This window comes from Caretta caretta, chromosome 16 (genome assembly GCF_965140235.1).
Source record: "Caretta caretta isolate rCarCar2 chromosome 16, rCarCar1.hap1, whole genome shotgun sequence".
Taxonomy (NCBI): Eukaryota; Metazoa; Chordata; order Testudines; family Cheloniidae; genus Caretta; species Caretta caretta.
The window spans coordinates 1,960,753-1,983,901 of NC_134221.1; the positions used below are offsets into that span (position 1 = coordinate 1,960,753).

General features: G+C 45.2%; 1 protein-coding gene across 14 annotated transcripts in view; it reads left to right on the forward strand.

The window, feature by feature from the left end:
• The window catches only part of EXD3 (exonuclease 3'-5' domain containing 3), a 564,575-nt gene that overhangs the window by 263,400 nt on the left and 278,026 nt on the right, over positions 1 to 23,149 (forward strand). The gene's annotated exons all lie outside the window — the stretch shown is intronic.

The following is a 23,149-nucleotide window of genomic DNA, read 5'->3' on the forward strand; positions in this document are numbered from 1 at the left end:
AGATGACACTAAACTGGGAGGAGTGGTAGATACGCTGGAGGGTAGGGATAGAATACAGAGTGACCTAGACAAGTTAGAGGATTGGGCCAAAAGAAAACTGATGAGGTTCAACAAGGGCAAGGGCAGAGACCTGCACTTAGGACGGAAGAATCCCATGCACCGCTACAGACTAGGGACCGAATGGCTAGGCAGTAGTTCTGCAGAAAAGGACCGAGGGGTTACAGTGGACGAGAAGCTGGATATGAGTCAACAGTGTGCCCTTGTTGCCAAGAAGGCCAATGGCATTTTGGGATGTATAAGTAGGGGCATTGGCAGCAGATCGAGGGATGTGATCGTTCCCCTCTATTCGACATTGGTGAGGCCTCATCTGGAGTACTGTGTCCAGTTTTGGGCCCCACACTACAAGAAGGATGTGGAAAAATTGGAAAGCGTCCAGCGGAAGGCAACCAAAATGATTAGGGGACTGGGGCACATGATTTCTGAGGAGAGGCTGAGGGAACTGGGATTGTTTAGTGTGCGGAAGAGAAGATTGAGGGGGGATTTGATAGCTGCTTTCAACTACCTGAAAGGGGGTTCCAAAGAGGATGGCTCTAGACTGTTCTCAGTGGTAGCAGGTGACAGAATGAGGAGTAATCGTCTCAAGTTGCAGTGGGGGAAGTTTTGGTTGGATATTAGGAATACCTTTTTCACTAGGAGGGTGGTGAAGCACTGGAATGTGTTCCCTAGGGAGGTGGTGGAATCTCCTTCCTTTGAGGTTTTTAAGGTCAGGCTTGAGAAAGCTCTGGGTGGGATGATTTAGTTGGGGATTGGTCCTGCTTTGAGCAGGGGGTTGGACTTAGATGATCTCCTGAGGTCCCTTCCAACCCTGATATTCTGTGATTCTATGAGTTAGCAGCTTAGTCCTCCCACCCTCTCACCCTGAGATGAAAAATCAGTCTGATGCTTGTCCAATGTGGAACTTTTGATTTCTTGCTTTAAAGTGTAATTGTTCAACACAAAGGGTGAGACCCTCTTACTGTTTATCCTGGGCCTTGCACTTTAGATATAATCTGCAACTTTTACCACTTAGATTCTGACTGGGAAGCAGAGCTGGTACTATTGTCTCTTTCTAGGGCAGCAGAAGTAGTGAATTGGCCTCAAAAGATACTTGTCCATGGGATTGTTTTGAGTTTGAGCGAGCAAGCTTCATCAATGATTATACCGAGTAGTTACATAGTGTTTTCATCTTCGAACTCCGTATGGACGTCTGTAAGAGCTGGGCCTCCTTTTCAGCGTGAGCAATTTTACACAACAACGTTTAATCAGCAGCAGGGTTTGTACTAATTTATCAAGGGGAAATTGCACTTCTTTAGGACCTTAATTTGAGGCACTGTATTTGTTGTTCTCAAGTGGTTTACAATCCTTAATTGAGCCTTATAACATCTCATAATAGGCAGGTGTTGTTTATACCTATTTTATAGCTAGGTTAACTCAGCCATCCAGAAGATACATGCCTTGTCCAGGGTCAGAAATTTAGTTAGCTGTGGGGATAGAAGCCAAAAGTCCTGACTTTCAGTCTCCTGTTCTAACTATTAGAGACTACCCAGTCATGAATATAGATCCCTTTTTTCACATGCTGTAGCATGTGATAGGAATCACTAATTCATTGTGATAGGAATCACTTTTGCCAGCTCTTCCAGAAATGGTGCTCACTTGAAGCTGAGGGAAAAGTCAGAGACAACTCTGCTTCTTTCTGCGGCACTGGGAACACATTCCAGTGGGCTTTACATGTAATGAGTAAAGAGTCCAGTGAGTGTGTAGGCCTGTGATTAGTGTAAGAAAGCGCCTTGGGGTTCCTTGTTTGTGTTACAAAACCTCACCTAAGTTGTAAGCAGCATTAACACCTGATGCTTCCAAAGAAGGCAAAGAAAAAAGCATAATGCCCTGACCAGTTCTGCAGTGTGATAAACAAGTAGAAAAAAATCTCCTCCTGACCTCTGCTGCCAGTCAGCTTATGCCCTGGAGCACAAGGTCTGAATAATTTCCAGCATGAAACTAGCATTTCACTGCATTATCTTACATGTATAGCACAGGGCCAAAAAAAAAAGACTTGACTGGGCCTAATTCTTAGCAGCGAGCCTGGAGAATAGTGCCTGGTTCCCACAGACTGTGCACTTTCCTGCCAAGATTTTAGTATCTTCAGAAATCCAGTGGAGCATGAAGGTCATAGCAAGGAAATAATGACAGCCTGGGATTTTTTTCCCCCTTTTACCAGCTATGAGCAGACTGTTGTCTCTCTAGCATGTTGACTGTTTTCATAGGGTTTTAGCGTGAAGTTTATATTTTTCAGAGACCAGTGGAAGTCAAATATGGGAATGCAGCAGATCAGCTGCGTTTCTTCAAGGAAGTCAGTATGATATAGATTTTTTTTTTCAGTGTCTGCAAAAGCTTCACTTGCAGTGAAATTTCCCATTCAAAGTTTTGACTGTAGATCCTTTTTGTGTGTGTGTATGAAAAAGTCTATCCAGGTTCTGTTTTGTGTAGTTGTATATCTTCTCTCATTTCTCTTGCAAAGCTGTAGGTGAATATTAAACTTTGAAAAAATAGCATTAGTTATGCAGTGGGCTGTATTTCACAATGCCAGAACTGAGAAGGCCGAATTTGCCATTACAATTGAATTATCCTCAATTTATAAAGCAAATATTTTCATTTGAGGACTCTCATCCTCATTTCTTGGAGCTGGACTAGTCCTGCAGCACTAAATCCAATCAAGGTATGGATGTGCATTTTTTTCCTGGAGAGCAATACCAGTTGGAAATATGCTGAATTTAGCCAGTGGAAACAGAGCCAGTGAAGAATCATCCAAAGTGAAAATGGCACTTCTATTTAGACTAGCATAGTAGAGGAGACACAATGTAACACAAATTAAATTTCCTTTTATAGCGCTCTGCATGAGGCTTTCCCCCCTTTTCTTGGTTTTGGGCAGATCAGTGAAGTATATTGGCCAGCAATGATTTTGGTACACTGGGAGAAAGTAAGGAAAGGTTACAGGGTGACAATGACAGAGTGACTGTAAGGAAAAGGCAGAATTCTCTGTAGAAGGCAGTGATACAGCTATAATTCCCATGTGTCTGAGAGAAACTGTCCCCTATGTTTTCTCTCCAATGTCATGAGAAAACAGGAGATTTGTAGCCAATTTAAGTTCTGTTGGTTTCTAGTCCCTGGTGTCTCTTAAAGATCAGAGTTCAGTGTGTTGACTATGTCAAGAAGTCAAAATTCTGATTCCTGTTTCTCTCTCCATTCCGTAAGCTTTGGAACTTTTTTGTGTGTCCATTGTTGCCCTTATAATGTTTATTGTTCACACATCATGTCATATTAATGATTCAGTGCTCAGTTCTGCCAGTGTATATAGTACAGTATATCATATCTACTGATTCCAGTCATAGACTTTGTCAGATCTGTAATTTTTTGACAGCATCAGTTTTGTAAGACTATTACTTTGGACTTGCACAGCAATGTTAATCTGAAGATCTTAAACACTAAATCACACCTGTCCAGAAAGTGGACAATTTCTACCATTCGTAGTGTTGGTTGTATGAAGTATATCACACCCAAAATCAAAGAAAACCGTGTTGCTATGTACCATAATTCAAAATAATATGTCTTTTGATGCAGGTGCATTTCATCTGTTGATATGAAGGCACTCTCAGTCAGAAGCTAATAGATGGTAAAATTAGTGAGCAACGTATACAGGGCTTGGGCCTTTCAGGGAGACTTTACTCCCCAAAAGGTGCAGCTGCTGTAAGTGATATAACAGATGACAGTAAAATAATGTCTTGGACTTGTACAGCCCCTTTCATCCAAGGATCTCAGGTTATTTAAGAAACAGAAAGAGGTAAAATATGAGACGAGTGGTCTGTAGGGCATTAAATGACTTTCCCAAGGATGTACAGCAAGTCAGTAGCAGAGTCAATGATAGACTCCAGGAGTCCTGACAAGACAACACTAGATAACAATGCTTTAATGCAGAGTAGGTTTATATTTAGCTAAACTGAAGTGTTGTCTTGGAGTCAGTTGCTGGCAATAGTAGCTCAGGCTAAAAGTGTTGTTTCACTCCCCACACTTCCCAGCCCTCCATGGATTTTTATAACCAACCAGGGAAGAATTGGGAAGTAGAAGTGGGTGGCAACTTAGGCAGCAGTGACCATGAGATGGTCAGAGTTCAGGATTCTGACAAAAGGAAGAAAGGAGAGTAGCAAAATACGGACCCTGGACTTCAGAAAAGCAGACTTTGACTCCCTTACGGAACTGTTGGGCAGGATCCCCTGGGAGAATAACATGAGGGGGCAAGGAGGCCAGGAGAGCTGGCTTTATTTTAAAGAAGCCTTATTGAGGACACAGGGAACAAACCATTCTGATGTGCAAAAAGAATAGCAAATTTGGCAGGCGACCAGCTTGGCTTAACAGTGAACTCTTCGGTGAGCTTTAACTCAAAAAGGAAGCTTACAAGAAGTGGAAATTTGGACAGGTGACTAGGGAGCAGTATAAAAATATTGCTAGAGCATGCAGGGGTGTAATCAGGAAGGCCAAGGCACAACTGGGAGTTGCAGCTAGCAAGGGACGTGAAGGGTAACAAGAAGGGTTTCTACAGGTATGTTAGCAACAAGAAGGAGGTCAGGGAAAGTGTGGGCCCCTTACTGAATGGGGGAGGCAACCTAGTGACAGAGGATGTGGAAAAAGCTGAAATACTCAATGTTTTTTTTTTTGCCTCGGTCTTCACAGGCAAGGTCAGCTCCTGCTGCACTGGGCAGCACAGTATGGGGAGGAGGTGAGCAGCCCTCAGTGGTGAAAGAACAGGTTAAGGACTATTTAGAAAAGCTGGACGTGCACAAGTCCATGGGTCCAGATCTAATGCATTCAAGGGTGCTGAGGGAGTTGGTTGATGTGACTGCAGAGCCATTGGCCATTACCTTTGAAAATTCATGGCAATTGGGGGAGGTCCTGGATGATTGGAAAAAGGCAAATATAGTGCCCATATTTTAAAAAGGGAAGTGATGTGTCTGATGAACTACAGACCGGTCAGCCTCACTTCAGTCCCCGGCAAAATCATAACTTGCCAGCAAGTTAAAAAAAGTATGGATTGGATAAATGGACTATAAGGTGTATAGGAAGCTGGCTAGATCGTCAGGCTCAATGGGAAATGATCAACAGTTCAATGTCTAGATGGCAGCTGGTATGAAGTGGAGTGCCCCAGGGGTCAGTCCTGGGGCCGGTTTTGTTCAACATCTTCATTAATGATCTGGATGATGGCATGAATTGCACCCTCAGCAAGTTTTCAGATGACACTAAGCTGGGGGGAGAGGTAGATATGCTATAGGGTAGGGATAGGGTCCAGAGTGACCTAGACAAATTGGAGGATTGGGCCAAAAGAAATCTGATGAGGTTCAACAAGGACAAGTGCAGAGTCCTGCACTTAGGAAGGAAGAATCTCATGCACCTCTACAGGCTGGGGACCGACTGGCTAAGCAGCAGTTCTGCAGAAAAGGACCTGGGAATTAGAGTGGATGAGAAATTGGGTATGAGTCAGCAGTGTGCCCTTGTTGCCAAGAAGCCAATGACATATTGGGCTGTATTAGGAGGAGCATTGCCAGCAGATCGAGGGACGTGATTATTCCCCTCTATTCCGCACTGGTGAGGCCCACCTGGAGTATTGCATCCAGTTTTGGTCCCCCCACTACAGAAGGGATGTGGACAAATTGGAGAGAGTCCAGTGGAGGGCAACGAAAATGATTAGAGGGCTGGGGTACATGCCTTCGAGGAGAGGCTGAGAGAACTGGGGTTATTTAGTCTACAGATGAAAAGGGTGAGGGGATATTTGATAGCAGCCTTCAACTACCTTAAGGGGGGTTCCAAGGCTGTTCTCAGTGGTGGCAGATGACAGAACAAGAAGCAATAGTCTCAAGTTGCAGTGTGTTTGCGTGGGTGGGGGGTGGAGTTGTCTAGGTTGGATATTAGGAAACACTATTTCACTAGGAGGGTGGTGAAGCACTGGAATGGGTTTCCTAGGGAGGTGGTGGAATCTACATCTTAGAGGTTTTTATGGCCCAGCTTGACAAAACCCTGGCTGGGATGATTTAGTTGGGGTTGGTCCTGTTTTGAGCAGGGGGTTGGACTAGATGACCTCCTGAGGTCCCTTCCAACCCTGATATTCTATGATTCTATGATTCTAACTTGGCTGAAGGAATATGGGTCGAGAAGAAAATCCCAGCAGAAACATAAACTTCTGTTAAAGAGAAAGAACATAAATAACCTTTGATTTCCCATGATGACATGAGTGATGTGGCCAAGAGAGGAAAAAAATAGAATGAGAACGCGCACACAAGAGTTTTGGCCAAAACTTGTGGTGTACAGGCTGGAGGCTCTGGGGGGAGGGAGTAGGAGTGAGTACGCAGTGCCGTCAGGGAGGGGTCAGGGATGGAGCGGGGCCTGAAAGAGGCGGGGCGGGGGTGGGGCCTTGGGGGAAGGGATGGAGTGGGGGCGGGGGCTGGGGCAGAGCCGGGGGTTGAGCATCCCCCGGCAGTTTGGAAAATTGGTGCCAGTGCTTGGGGATCATAGTGAGGTTTTAAGAAAACTGGATTTAAATAAATTTTCAATCTAAATCCAGTCTTTGTTGCCTATTTTAATTCAGTTTGGAATTCATTAGAGTGTGGCGACCTGACAACTGGATCTGAGCAGAGGGGGAGAGAGTAGAGGAAGGCTACTGAGGATGGCAGAGCAGTCATGGACCGTAATGAGCTGGAGATCACAGGGGGGCTGGTCGAGGTGAAGGAGATGAGTTGGTGGATGGACAGAGGGACCTCAGCAATGGAGAGATCAAGGGGCAATGTTTAGTGGAGACAAAGTCAAGTGAGTTGCCATCTTGACAGGGAGAGTTGATCCAGGAGGGAGAACAACAGGCAGACGGGATGTTAACATGGAAACTGAAGTCCCTGAGGATGAGTGTTGTATGGAAAAGGACTATAAAGAACCACTGAGGCCAAACATGCCGATGTTGTGCTTTTTACACACTAGGCTAACCGGTGATTTCATTTAGTTTGTGTCTGTTGCCATGGTTTCTCGCACTCTTCCTGATTTTCACTGTTTAAACAAGTTGGGTAATAAGCCAAAAGTAAAGAAGCACAATGAATTTTTCACCATTCAGAGAAAAAGACCCTGTGGCTATGGAATGATCCCTACCGATGGCAGACCCACCTTTTACCCTGCATCACCCTTCCATGTCTCTGGCAGATCCCATTTTGCAGCAGGCTCTGGTGTTAGGTCATACCTCCCCAAACAGGGCTTTCCCTGTATCAGCAGCATATAGTGCCTTTTACTGGAGAGCTCATGTTACACTAGTGAAAATAATCGGTTATGCAAAGTTCCACCATTTAGATTAGATTTCTTATTTGCGGCCAGTGAGTTGTGAAAGTGAAAGCTAATCTGCACTGCAAGCCTGCAGCCACTTTGTGTACACTAACTCCTTCTGATACCTTTAAATTTGGCTCATGGGGACAGAGCAGGCTAGGTCCTGAAATACAAGTCAAAGGAAAACAAAACGCAGGTAGTCAGTTTACATCAATGCTCTGAGGCTTGGCATGTCAGCAGAATACTGCTCTGCAATCCAAACAGACCCAGAATAGCCTTAACAAAGAATAAACTACCAAACCAAAGGAAGTGGTGAGATTTGGGCCTGGCATTTTGCCCAAGGAGTTTCCTAGTCATTTCGGTTAAGAAGAGGCTAATGCTTGTCGGATCATTATTCCTGGGGCCTTGCACAGATTAGGCCAGTGTTCTTTTTCACACAAGTAGTACCTGATGGCTGATGGTTTCTCTCACAGGCTCACCTGGCTGCCCACTTAGGTGAGCAGTACAGAGCCGTAGTCATTGTTAAACGCTCCCCTTTGGGATGCAGATTCCATGCAGACAGAATGAGCGGGTTTGATTTCATAGGCTTCTGTCATGTGCTTTCTTCTTTTGTTATTGCCTTCCCTATTGCCACCATATCACTGCCAACCTCAGGATTTTACTGGGGGGGTCAGGAGAGGAAAAGTCACTCTTCGTATCAGCCCCCAAATGTTTCTGAATCACACCACTCACTTCTCTGACACTAACATGCTTTTTCTCCTGTTAGCCTTGTAGATCCAGTACGATAATAGGGGAGAAAGTGGCAGTCTGTTCTGCCTCAGGTTTCAGAGTGGCAGCCGTGTTAGTCTGTATCAGCAAAAACAATGAGGAGTCCTCGTGGCACCTTAGAGACTAACAAATTTATTTGGGCATCAGCTTTCGTGGGCTAAAACCCACAAAATAAGTATATATTTTCTTACTGTATTTTCCACTGAATGCATCTGATGAAGTGGGTTTTAGCCCACGAAAGCTTATGCCCAAATAAATTTGTTAGTCTCTAAGATGCCACAAGTCCTCCTCATTCTTTTCACAATAAGAATGCCATTCTGCTGATGTTCTCTCTGTGTTACTAAGTATCAGAGGGGTAGCCGTGTTGGTCTGTATCCACAAAAACAATGAGGTGGCACCTTAAAGACAAACAAATTTATTTGGGCAAAAGCTTTCGTGGGCCAAAACCGCCACTCCATGCGTCTGATGAAGTGGTTTTATCCCACGAAAGCTTATGCCCAAATAAATGTGTTGGTCTCTAAGGTGCCACTAGGACTCCTTGTTATTTTTGTTCTGCCTCAGGCATCCTCAGCAAAACAGTCAGCTCCCACACTTCAGAGAAAACCTGCTTGAGCAATGCTTTTAAATCTATTTATTGTTTCCTTCCCCCTGTAAACTCAAGTTGCTTTAGTGGCATGACTCAAAGAGGCTTCAGAGATAGAGAAATTATAACCAATACATTTACAAAACTCAAAACATTAATCAAAAGAGATTTCATATACACAGTGTCATCTTAATGCCTGTGGTTGCACAATCTGTCAAGGCTAGCAGAAGATCTCCCACCTTCTACCATAGGAAAGAGGGTTTCCAATTCTCCAAAAGGATAAAGCACCCATTTCTAGAACTAGCTGTTCTCAAAATACTGGACCTTAAAACTGTCTCTAGTGTCCATCCTGTGCCTCAGGGAGCAGGGAGGGGACAGACAAATTGTGTGAGTTTTCTTCTTCTTCAGTGGCAGATGTTTGCCATGTTCAGAGTAGTGAAATGATAGTTGATGGATTATGGACAGAGTGCAAGTGATATGGTCAAAGGGGAAGGATATCTGTAAGTTATCATCTGGATGAAATCTAGAATAGCAAGACTTAACTGAACTGAGCTTTCCCAATCCTCTGGAAAGTTTTCAGCACCTTTAGCTCTGGAGTTGTTAGTAAAATATTCTGGTTTGGTATAGTGCTTAGAGCAGGGGACTGGGTGTCTGGATTCCTGGGTTCTACCTGTGTCTCAGTCTTTCACACACTGGGTGACTTTGGGGAAATCACTTACTCTCCCTGTATGTCTCTTTCCTCTGGGGGCATGGGGGGGGCAAGTGGGGAACAAGAATGATCCACCACCACAGGGGGTTGTTAGGCTAAACCTTAAGCTGTCATGGAATAAGAGGGAAGGTCTTCTCATGGATTGGTAACTGGTTAAAAGATAGGAAACAAAGAGTAGGAATAAATGGTCAGTTTTCAGAAAGGAGAGAGGTAAATAGTAGTGTCCTCCAGGGGTCTGTACTGGGACCAGTCCTATTCAGCATATTCATAAATGATCTGGAAAAAGGGGTAAACAGGAAAGTGGCAAAATTTGCAGATGATACAAAACTACTCAAGATAGTTAAATCCCAGGCAGACTGCAAAGAGCTACAAAAGGATCTCTCAAAACTGGGTAACTAGGGGCAGCAAAATGGCAGATGAAATTCAGTGTTGATAAATGCAAAGTAACGCACATTGGAAAACATAATCCCAATTATACATATAAAATGATGGGGTCTTAATTAGCTGTTACCACTCAAGAAAGAGATCTTGGAGTCATTGTGGATAGTTCTCTGAAAACATCCACTCAATGTGCAGCGGCAGTGAAAAAAGCAAACAGAATGTTGGGAATCATTAAGAAAGGGATTGATAATAAGACAGAAAATATCGTATTGCCGCTATATAAATCCATGGTACGCCCACATCTTGAATACTGTGTGCAGATGTGGTCGTCCCATCTCAAAAAAGATCTACTGGAATTGGAAAAGGTTCAGAAAAGGGCAACAAAATGATTAGGGGTATGGAACGGCTTCCATATGATGAGAGATTAATAAGACTGGGATTTTTCAGCTTGGAAAAGAGACAACTAAGGGTCGATATGATAGAGGTCTATAAAATCATGACTGGTATAGAGAAAGAGAATAAGGAAGGTTATTTACTCCTCCTCATAACACAAGAACTAGAGGTCACCAAATGAAATGAATAGTCAGCAGGTTTAAAAACAAACAAAAGGAAGTATTTTTTCACACAACGCAGTCAACCTGTGGAACTCCTTGCCAGAGGATGTTGTGAAGGTGAAGGGTTCAATGTAAAACAGGGTTCAAAAAAGAACTAGATGAGTTCATGAAAGGTAGATACATCAATGGCTATTATCCTGGGTGGCCAGGGATGATGTCCCCAGCCTCTGTTTGCCGAAAGCTGGGAATGGGCAACAGGGGATGGATCACTGGATGATTACCTGTTCTTTTCATTCCATCTGGGGTACCTGGCACTGGCCACTGTCGAAGACAGGACACTGGGCTAGATGGACCTTTGGTCTGACCCAGTATGGCTGTTCTTAGTAAGTGCCTTAGGATCCCCTGATGACAGGTGCAAGGGAGGGGTCACGTTCTGTTACAATGGTCAAAGTTTCCAAAAGTGAAAAACGGAATCATGGCAATACAACAGGAAACAATAAACATACATTTGAAAGGTAGCAAAGGTTTATGCCTTCTATGTTCTGTGCCTTTATACAGTGTCATTCATATTCAGTTTAGTGTCACAGACAATTCTCAGTTGCCTTCTTATTTGTTAATAAAAACACATCCTCAGTGACCCTTTGAAGTCCCCAGTGAAAATTCCTGGTATTTTGTTGTTATTGATGTGACTCATCCCTGCCTGTAACAGGAGCTTCTCCTGACAGCTACCTCTGCACAGCTTTGTAAAACTCTGCAATTCAGACCCATACCATAGATAGCTTTAAATGGCTAATAATGGGCCTCCTGGAAGATTTCTGCCAAACTCTTGAAGACCTCCAAGCTTTAGAAGTTGCAGGATGTCCTTTTCCAGAGCCCCAGGGCAGGAGGAATGTGCAGAGACAAATTCTCCTACCGAAGCAGGATCAAGCTCGTTATTTTTTCAGTTACAAGCAAAGAATAATTCATTCTGCTGCTTAGCAAAAGAGAGAGAGAGCTGTGTCAGTAGGGGATATCAAATAAATGTATGTAGTAATAAATAAATAAGCAGATTTGGGCAGAAATCCTTAGAAGACTTGAAGTTTAATTACTTTGAAAATCTGTTACTATTACTCTAAGACAAACAAACAAAACCAAAAGAGCTTGAATAATTCAAACATTGGATTCTTGCTGGACTTATAGGAGAGCTATAACTATATGTTTTCGAATAGTATAACAATAGCATGGGGATATCTATAGACTGAGAGTAACATTTTTAAAAATGTCTAAGGCCATGTCTACACTACGAATACTCCAATTTTACAGAAGTTGATTTTTGGGAACAGATTGTATAAAGTCGAGTGCATGCGTCCACACTAAGCACATTAATTCGGCGATGTGCATCCAATGTACCGTGGCAAGTGTCGACATTCCGAGCGGTGCACTGTGGGTAGCTAACCCACAGTTCCCGCAGTCCCCGCTGCCCACTGGAATTCTGGGCTGAGCTCCCAATGCCTGATGGGGCCAAAAATTTGTCGCGGGTGGTTATGGGTAAATGTCGTCAGTCAACCCTCCCTCCCTCTGTGAAAGTAACTGCAGACAATCATTTCGCGCCCTTTTCCCTGGATTGCCCAAGCAAATGCCATAGCACAGCAAGCATGGAGCCTGTTCAGCTCACCGCAGAAGTTATGACCATTGTAAACACCTCGCGCATTATCGTGCAGTTTATGCAGAATCAGCACCTGAAAAACCAGGCGAGAAGGCGATGGCAGCGCGGTGATGAGGACATGAACACAGTTTTCTCTAAAACCGCGGTCCCCAGCAATTTGGAGATCATGGTGTTACTGGGGCAAGTTCATGCTGTGGAACACGGATTCTGGGCCCGGGAAACAAGCACAGAGTGGTGGGACCACATAGTGTTGCAGGTTTGGGATGATTAAACAGCAGATGCAGCGGCAGTCTGTGATCCTGCTGCCGTTCATGAACCTCCACCAGACGCCGGAGCATGTCCGTTTGACCCTGCAGTAGCCCCAGCGTTGCCTCATGCCTCCTCTGATCTTCCTGCTGCCACCTCTCCTCGCGTTCATCGGCCGCTTTCCTGTACTCTGCTATTGTATCCCTCCACGCATTCTGCTGAGCTCTGTCAGTGCTGGACGACTGCATGAGCTCAGAGAACATTTCATCGCATGTGCATTTTTTTCACCACCTTATCTGAGATACCCTTTGGGACAGAGGAGGTAGGCTTGAAACATTTGCAGCTGCTGGAGGGAAAAGGGGAGTGAAGTATTTAAAAAGATGCATTTTACAGAACAATGGCTATACTCTTTCATGGTGAACAACACTATTCACATTACATAGCACATGTGATTTTGGTACAAGGTCGCATTTTGCATCTTATATTGAGTGCCTGTGGCTTTGGTGTTAGAGATCACACACGCAGTGCTGGGCAACAGAATTCGGCTTGCAGGCGCCATGGTAAGCCACAGTCTTTCGGCTTCTGCAACCTTCATAACAGCAGCGCCCTCCTCTCTCATACTAAGCAAAGCCCATTGAGTTGGCCATTTAGTGCTGCGGTTTTCCTGTTAACGTGCAGCAGCAGAAACCAAACTAATCCCCGCCCCCCCATCCAATTCTCTGGGATGATTGCTTTACCCCTCACCCCACTGCGTGGCTGGTATCAGGGAAGATCCCTGCTAGCCAAACGCAAACAACTCAGCGCCAATTCCCCCTCTCCCCCCCCAACCGCGTGGCTAACTGCGGGGAGGATTTCTTTTCAGCCACAGGCAAACAGTCCAGTAGGAATGGCCACCTGTGAATGTCCCCTTAATTAAATTCCCTATTTCAACCAGGTTACCATGAACAATATCACTCTCCTGAGGATAACACAGAGATAAAGAACGGATGTTGCTTGAATGCCAGCAAATACTGGGACCATACGCTGCCAGGCTTTGTCATGCAATGATACCAGATTACTTGCTACTAGCATGGCGTGGTAAAGTGTCCTATCATGGAGGACGGAACAAGGCTGCTCTCCCCAGAAATCTTCTGCAAAGGCTTTTCGAGTACTTCCAGGAGAGCTTCATGGAGAAGTCCCTGGAGGATTTCCTCTCCATCCCCAGACACATTAACAGACTTTTCCAGTAGCTGTACTGGCCACGAATGCATCCTGGCCACGAAAGTAGTCCTCAGGGCTACTTAATCATTAAAAAACGCTTGCTTTTATAACATGTTTTATAACATATTTTAAAAGGTACACTCACCAGAGGTCTCTTCTCCGGCTTGGTTGAGTTGGGAGTATTTCATTCAGGGTGATAAAAAGATCCTGGCTGTCGGGGAGAAAGATGTGCTGTGTGCTCTCCTCAAGCTTGTCGTCCTCCTCCTCATCTTCCCGGTCTGCAGAGTACCCCATCATTGGACAGGAGTGGGGTAGTGGTGGCGGCCCCCCTTAGAGTTGCATGCAGCTCAACATAGAAGCGGCATGTCTGGGGCTCTGTCCTGGAGCGTCCATTTGATTCTTTGGTTTTCTGGTACACTTGTCTGAGCTCCTTAAGTTTCATGCGGCACTGTGTTGCGTCCCTGCTGTATCCTCTGTTCCTCATGGCCTCGGAGATTTTTTGAAATGTTTTGGCATTTTGATTTTTGGAACATAGTTCTGATAGCACAGATTCCTCTCCCTACACAGCAATCAGATCCAGTACCTCCCGGTCGGTCCATGCTGGAGCTCTTTTTCGATTCTGGGACTGCATGGTCACCTGTGCTGATAAGCTCGCCTGGCCAAACAGGAAATGAGATTCAAAAGTTCCCAGGGCTTTTCCTGTACACCTGGCCAGTGCATCCGAGTTCAAAGTGCTGTCCAGAGCGGTCACAATGGTGCACTGTGGGATAGCTCCCACGGGCCAATACCTTCGAATTGCGTCCACACTAACCCTAATTTCGAAACGGCGGTGTCAATTTCAGCGCTAATCCCCTCATTGGGGAGGAGTACAAAAATTGCTTTTAAGAGCCCTTTATGTCAAAAAAATTGGCTTCGTTGTGTGGACAGGTGCAGGGTTAATTCGATTTAATGCTGCTAAATCCGACATAAACTCGTAATGTAGACCAGGCCTAAGTGACTTAGGAGCACAGATCCCATTTTCAAAGTGATGTAAGCACTTAGGAGCCCAAGTCTCATTGAAAGTCAGTGACTAAATCACTTTGGAAAATGGGACTTAGGCTCCCAAGTCACTTAAGCACTTTTGAAAAGGTTACTCTCAGCTCAACTTATTCCTGATGTGGCTTTCACAAGAAGGTGGGTTTTTTCCTTTCATTTGAGTCTCTTCTTTTCTTCTGAAGTTTGGTGGCCCTTAGTGACAGTGAATGTTAGTCTCTCTCTTTGCTCAGATATTGTTCAGAAAATCTCCTAGATTTAAAATAGTCAGTTGTGTGAAAGCAGGCTGGCTCAGACCAATTCCTGCAGGCTTTAATGTCCTTCCTAAAGATGAGCATGGTGTGTGAGAAGCATCACAGTCACAGATAAGTGCTTTATTAAGTTAGTGAATGTGTAATATTTTTAAAAACCTTAATGTTGACTCTAAAAGAAACATTTCATGGTTAAAATTCTCTCTGTGCCTGACAAATCTGTATGCAAACGTGGCGGGTCATTTCCAAGGTCCCTGCAGAGAATGATGGGGCTCAACTACCACTGCCCTTTCCTGATGGCTTCCTGTGTACCAGACCTGTATAGTACACTCCTCCCTTGGGCCATGTGGGCTTGGGGGAAAGAATTTTTTAGGGAGGAGGCTGAGAATCTGAGGGTACGTCTACATGTACGGTGGCATGTAGAGTACAGACACTGCACGCCCGGCTAGCACGGGTATAAATAGCAGTGCAGTCAGGGAGGCATGGCTCAGGTGAGCAGAGTGCCCGACACACCTGAATCCCCAGGGTATGTACCCTGCATGGCTCTCTACATACCCAGGCCTTCCCCCGCTGCTTCCTCCTGCTAGAGCCTCTCCTCGCCCAGTGAAAGGCTCCTGCCACATGTAAGTGTCCTCCGCAGCGACAAGCTCCTTCTATCCCAACAAGTCCCACACAACGGTTTATTTTTAATCATGACACTGGCATGCTGGTGGCTGCCATCACATTGATCAGGCAGCTTGTGTGCAGTCTCAGCCCTTAACACTGCTTTCCTTTCCATTTATATTGAAGCCTTTTGCCACAGGGACTGCTTCTTACTTGTGTCCAAAGCCTTGCACTAGGGCCATATCCTTAGTCCCTGGCACTACCATAACACAAATAATAATAGAGGAATGATCCCCACAACTACGGGCTTAGGAGTGTCACCAGTTTACCAAGGTGGGCCAAATTCAGCCCCAAGTGTCCTGGGGTAAGTGGAGGTAGCTCCCATGGGAGTCTGGGCCAAATGCCAACATGATGTTAACAGTGGTGTAACTTACTCATCATGTTTCAGAGCTCCGCTATGAAACTGCAGAAAAACCTGAGAGTCTCTGGATTAAGTTTAGAAGTGTGAGCAACAAGGGTGATGTCGTGGTGAGAGTCTGCTATAGACCACCAGACTGGGAGGATGAGGTTGACAAGGCTTTCTTCCGGCAACTCACGGAAGTTACTAGATCGCAGGCCCTGGTTCTCATGGGAGACTTCAATCACCCTGATATCTGCTGGGAGAGCAATACAGCGGAGCACAGACAATCCAGGAAGTTTTGGGAAAGCGTAGGGGACAATTTCCTCGTGCAAATGCTAGAGGAGCCAACTAGGGGGGGCGCTTTCCTTGACCTGCTGTTCACAAACCGGGTAGAATTAGTGGGGGAAGCAAAAGTGGATGGGAATCTGGGAGGCAGTGACCATGAGTTGGTTGAGTTCAGGATCCTGACGCAGGGAAGAAAGGTAAGCAGCAGGATATGGACCCTGGACTTCAGGAAAGCAGACTTTGACTCCCTCAGGGAATTGATGGGCAGGATCCCCTCGGAGAATAACATGAGGGGGAAAGGAGTCCAGGAGAGCTGGCTGTATTTTAAAGAATCCTTATTGAGGTTACAGAGACAAGCCATCCCGATGTGTAGAAAGAATAGTAAATACGGCAGGCGAACAGCTTGGCTTAACAGTGAAATTCTTGCTGATCTCAAACACAAAAAAGAAGCTTACAAGAAGTGGAAGATTGGACAAATGACCAGGGAGGAGTATAAAAATATTGCTCAGGCATGCAGGAGTGAAATCAGGAAGGCCAAATCACACCTGGAGTTGCAGCTAGCGAGAGACGTTAAGAGTAACAAGAAGGGTTTCTTCAGGTATGTTAGCAACAAGAAGGTGCTCAGGGAAAGTGTGGGCCCCTTCCTGAAAGAGGGAGGCAACCTAGTGACAGAAGATGTGGAAAAAGCTAATGTACTCAATGCTTTTTTTGCCTCTGTCTACACGAACAAGGCCAGCTCCCAGACTACTGCACTGGGCAGCACAGCATGGGGAGGAGGTGACCAGCCGTCTGTGGAGAAAGAAGTGGTTCGGGACTATTTAGAAAAGCTGGACGAGCACAAGTCCATGGGGCTGGATGCACTGCATCCGAGAGTGCTAAAGGAGTTGGCGGATGTGATTGCAGAGCCATTGGCCATTATCTTTGAAAACTCATGGCGATCAGGGGAGGTCCCGGACGACTGGAAAAAGGCTAATGTAGTGCCCATCTTTAAAAAAGGGAAGAAGGAGGATCCTGGGAACTACAGGCCAGTCAGCCACACCTCAGTCCCTGAAAAAATCAAGGAGAAGGTCCTCAAGGAATCAATTCTGAAGCACTTAGAGGAGAGGAAAGTGATCAGGAACAGTCAGCATAGATTCACCAAGGGCAAGTCATGCCTGACTAATCTAATTGCCTTCTATGACGAGATAACTGTCTCTGTGGGTGAGGGGAAAGTGGTGGACGTGTTGTTCCTTGACTTTAGCAAAGCTTTTGACACGGTCTCCCACAGTATTCTTGTCAGGAAGTTAAAGAAGTATGGGCTGGATGAATGGACGATAAGGTGGATAGAAAGTTGACTAGATTGTCGGGCTCAACAGGTAGTGATCAATGGCTCCATGTCTAGTTGGCAGCTGGTATCAAGTGGAGTGCCCCAAGGGTCGATCCTGGGGCCAGTTTTATTCAATATCTTCCTTAATGATCGGGAGGATGGCGTGGATTGTACCCTCAGCAAGTTTGCAGATGACACTAAACTGGGAGGAGAGGTAGATATGCTGGAGGGTAGGGACAGGATACAGAGGGCCCTAGACAAATTAGAGGATTGGGCCAAAAGAAATCTGAGGACCTTCAACAAGGACAAGGGCAGAGTCCTGCACTTAGGACGCACCGCTACAGAGTAGGGACCGAATGGCTAGGCAGCAGTTCTGCAGAAAAGGACCTAGGGGTTATAGTGGACGAGAAGCTGGATATGAGTCAACAGTGTGCCCTTGTTGCCAAGAAGGCCAATGGCATTTTGGGCTGTATAAGTAGGGGCACTGCCAGCAGATTGAGTGACGTGATCGTTCCCCTCTATTCGACATTGGTGAGGCCTCATCTGGAGTATTGTGTCTAGTTTTGAGCCCCACACTTCAAGAAGGATGTGGAAAAATTGGAAAGCGCCCAGCGGAGGGCAACCAAAATGATTAGGGGACTGGAACACATGGCTTCTGAGGAGAGGCTGAGGGAACTGGGACTGTTTAGTGTGCAGAAGAGAAGAATGAGGGGGGATTTGATAGCTGCTTTCAACTCCCTGAAAGGGGGTTCCAAAGAGGATGGCTCTAGACTGTTCTCAGTGGTAGCTGATGACAGAACAAGGAGTAATGGTCTCAAGTTGCAGTGGGGGAGGTTTAGGTTGGATATTAGGAAAAACTTTTTCACTAGGAGGGTGGTGGAACACTGGAATGGTTACCTAGGGAGGTGGTGGAATCTCCTTCCTTTGAGGTTTTCAAGGTCAGGCTTGACAAGGCCCTGGCTGGGATGATTTAGTTGGGGATTGGTCCTGCTTTGAGCAGGGGGTGGGACTAGATGACCTCCTGCGGTCCCTTCCAACCCTGATATTCTATGATTCTATGTTGGTCAAAAGGCAGGTGTAAGTGGAATTAGTGCAATTAGCATTGGCTTGACAGTCCGAGGGTGTGCAAAATGAGTGTAACTAAGGTACGTCTTCACTAGCAATGGTAAAGCCCTGCAGCGGCAGCACTTTGACGTGGCTGTGTAGTCGTGGCACCAGTGCTGGGAGAGAGCTCTTCCAGCGCTGTAAGAAAACCGCCCCCACGAGGGGAGTAGCTCCCAGCGCTGGTGCACTGACTACACTGCCACTTTTCTGCACTGAAACTGGCCGTGCTCAGGGGTGTGTTTTTTCACATCCCTGAGTGAGAAAGTTGCAGTGCTGTAAAGTGGCGGTGTAGACAGGGCCTAACACAGTGCTGGGGGAAGGAGTTGCATCTAATGAGGCTTAAAGATGAAGCGGTTTACCTACAAACAGTGCATACACTGTAACATCCATCTGTACCTTCCCCAACACTCAGAGGGACACATTGAACCCTGGCATAAATTGGTCAACTCCTATTGTATTGAAATCTGAAATCAATGAGTGTTACACAAGCTTAAGCCAAGATGTGAAATCTGTCCCCAGAGATTTATTAATTGGTGTAAATTTCACATCGGGAAAGGCTCCAGCGGTGGCACACATGCTGAACGCCAGGTGGTGGAAGTTAGGCTCCCTTTCACAGCTGTTTCCTGGTCATCTCCTAACTGATGTGTAATTTACAGAGACATGGTGGGTGTGGTAATATGTTGATTCAGTGAAAGATATCACTTCACCCACCTCCTCTCTCTCGTATCCTGGGACCAACCTGGCTACAACAATACTGTGTAATTTACAGCAACTTTTACGTCACTGCAGAACATGGTCAATGATTTTTAAATACATTTCCCAGATTATTCATGGTGAGAAAGATTCTTCTCTTAGATTAGAATATTAATTCCCCAGGGGATCTGCAGGGGTTGGTTCTTTACTAGCCCTTCTGAGAGTAAACCTTGCAGGGTTTATTCACCAATACAATGGAAGTCCACATGGCCCCTAGGAATCATTTTTTCCTCTGGGCCACTTAGTTAAAGATTCATTCTTTCACTCCTAGAATCCAAATAATTTAAATCTGTTTATTCCTCATATGCAAAAAATATAGACATTAAAGAAAAAAATTGTCAGTTAAATTTTATCCATGGCATTGTATCTTGAACTGTGCTGTTGTTGTACCAAGTAGTTAAAGCTCTCAGAACCTAAATGCAAAACTTGATGTATGTTGAAGGAGAGAGGAAACTGGTGGTGGATGATGTACTTTAAATGCCCTGCAGCTATCAGGTTATAAATGAAGAGGAAGAACACCAAGAGCACACAGATTGGAACCAGAGGAAATGAATGAAGCCTTGAAGTGACCTTTTGTAAATTCCAAATGAAGGGACATAGCTTAACCCCTTTTTTAAGGGGTTGTAAACATCAGAATAACAAAAGGCTTGAGATGCAAAGACATCCAGAGAGCACATATTGTTAAATGGCTAAATTCAACAAAAAAGTGGGTAGGGATTCCATAATCCTGACCAGCCCAGAACCCAGACACTGCTTCTTGAATCAAGTTTTTGCTTTTGAAGTTGAGGATTCAAAATTTTGGAATTTTTTTTTTCTCCTTTGAGAACATAAGACCAGCCAGACTGGGTCAGACCACAGGTCCATCTAGCCCAGTATTCTGTCTTCCAACAAGAAAAGGAGTAGTTGTGGCACCTTAGAGACTAACAAAAGTAATTGAGCATAAGCTTTTGTGAGCTACAGCTCACTTCATCGGATGCATGAAAGCTTATGCTCAAATAAATTTGTTAGTCTCTAAGGTGCCACAACTACTCCTGTTCTTTTTGTGAATACAGACTAACACGGCTGCTACTCTGAAACCTGTCTTCCAACAGTGGCCAATGCCAGGTGCCCCAGAGGGAATGAACAGAACAGGTAATCATCAAGTGACCCATCCCCTGTTGCCCACTCCCAGCTTTTGGCAAACAGAGGCTAGGGACACCATCCCTAGCCATCCTGGCTAATAGCCATTCATGGACCTACGCTCCATGAACTCATCTAGTTCTTTTTTGAGCCCTGTTATAGTCTAGGCCCTCACAACATCCTCTGACAAGGAGTTCCATAGGTTGACTGTGCGTTGTGTGAAGAAATACTTCCTTTTGTTTGTTTTAAATCTGCTGCCTTTACAGTGTTAATGTTATAGCAGGAGCCCAGCAGATTACAAAGTGAAGGGACTCTCCTCATTGTGGTTACCCTTCGCTTGTATCCAGATCAGGAGGGACATTATTAGTCATGATTATTTTTGTTTTTATTTTTCAGCTTATTTTCAGTTGCTTTTTGCTTGGCCTTGAGTCTTATTTCTATTGTTTATAGAAGAGGCGCATACCTTTCCAGCATAATTCCAGCAGCAGGAACTTTCTGTCAGCCCCAGTTGCACCCCTTTCTAGTCAGGCAGTCTTGAAGTCTTTCACCTCCAGGTCATTGGTTTGTATCTGGCTAGTCACTAGTGAAGGACAACCATTATCATTTGATGGCTCTTCAGTGGCCTGGTTTCAATGAGTTGTTGGTTTCAGTTCAGTTCCTAATGGTCAAGTGCCTTCTTCAAAATACCCCACCTGAGCTGGCATCCCTGTCAGGCAACTTTGGCAAAGAGGTCAAAAAGGGAAGAAAGTGTAGGAGGTCTGACCTCTGAAGGTGTTCCCTCTAAGGTGGAAAGCATGTGCTGCTTCTGTATGCCTGTAAGGTAGAAGAATGACTTCACTGCCTAGCACAGTCACCCCAAGCCCGTTCAGTGTTTGCGAACTGACGCTGCCTTTTATTGCACAGCAGCCTTTTAAAAAAGATCCGGCACATTGATATTTTTTGTAAAAGTTTCGCCATTAAGAGTAAGGTTCACTGCCAGCAGCACATTTTCTGAGTGGGGGGAAAATGTTCATTTTGGCCATTGTTTTAATTAAAGGCGGTCTGGACCACAAGGTCACCACCTGTCACTATACGATGGCTTGCTGCCTCCCAGCCACAGGAGCTGAACAGAGCTGCTAACATGATACTTTGAGTGTAGCTGCTTCCAGGACACATCTACTGAATCTCTGAGCTCTCACCACCAACGTATTTTTTTGAACTGGAAACTAATGTGTTTCTTGCAGCAAGTTGGAGGAAGTCTGATGTACCTTCAACTATTAACAATGAGCGGAGCATATGTGCCAGCATAGAGCTGGGAGGAAGCTGGCTCATGAAATGAGCACATGATATCACCCACGCTCTTACTGGGGAAATGTCCCTATTGCATTTTCCATGATCCTGGGAGTACCAGGAAATAAAAGGAAATCAGCTCTCCCTGTGGGTCCCCAGCACAAGCTAAATCTTTTATTAAGGTTGGTTCCTGTCCACGGAAGGGTCAAAATAAGGGACCTTTTGTGTGTGTTGTACTGTGGCAGAATCCATCACTGAAACAAGGGCTATGAGAGCAGAATTGCTGGTCCGTTTTGTCAGGGTGAGGATTGCCCCTGCATTCCCACCACAGTGTGTGCACCTCAGAGACACTCTCCTTCTTCTCATTAATTTACTTCCAATAACAGTACGAATGCAGGAAAATGTGTTCCCAATTTGTGATTGTGCCAGTGACAGATAATTATCACTATTTTAGGGCTGTCATTTTGTTGTTTCCAATGTTAGTTATTTGATTTTGTTGGGCTGGGATTTTCCAAGGAGTCTATGAGAGTTAGGTTCCCAAGAGGGAGGAGGGATAGCTCAGTGGTTTGAGCATTGGCCTGCTAAACCAAGGGTTGAGGGGGCCATTTAGGGATCTGGGGCAAAAATTGGGGATTGGTCCTGTTTTGAGCAGATGACCTCCTGAGGTCCCTTCCAACCCTGATATTCTGATTCCCATTGAATTTTTATGGGAGCTGGGCACCTAAGTCCCTTGGGCTCTTCAGAATCCCAGACTTACTACATAGCCTTATTGAGATGTGTGTACAGGAGGGAATTGAGATCCCTATCCAATGCTTAAGGCACTCCGCCACAGGCTCCAAAAACAGAAATAGCCAACTAACGAAGATGAAAACCCTCCCCAGCCTTGAAAAATCCAAACACAGCCTTAAATGTGTTTGTTGGCCCAAGTGCAACACTTTGTCTTTGGAGTAGCCTAAAGCTGAACAAGTGCATTCTGAAGCAATGAAGATAGTGCCTGGAAGTCGTCACACGTGGTTGAGCTGCTGTGTCAAATGAACAGCCTCCTGCTGCAGAGGGACAATCTGATGGGATCCTTTTGATACTGTTTGTTCTGGGGGATTTCCTCCCTTAGGCCAAAGGCCCTAATTTACCTATACTCATTCAGCAACAAAAGCAAGCAAGAAATCCAGTGTCTTCTCCTTTGAGAGAGGCTGGAAAATCTTCCCTGTATTTAAAGTTCCCATGGCTGCAGTTAGAAATTGGCACACAGTTGGCCAAGGGGTTATCTGAGGTCATGTACTCAAATAGTTGTAGATAAAATAAGGGCCTGTTTGCATTGGAAATCTCCAGAGGGCTTTTCCTTTGTGAGAGGGGTAATGATATTGCAAGAGGACATGAGCCAAAATAAAGATTCGACTCTATGTGCAGTAGCTCAGTAGAATAAAATGAGTAATAGGAAAAAATGAGATGGTCCGTTTTCATTCCATGTTAGAATGATAGAATATAGAATATCAGGGTTGGAAGGGACCTCAGGAGGTCATCTAGTCCAACTCCCTGCTCAAAGCAGGACCAATCCCCA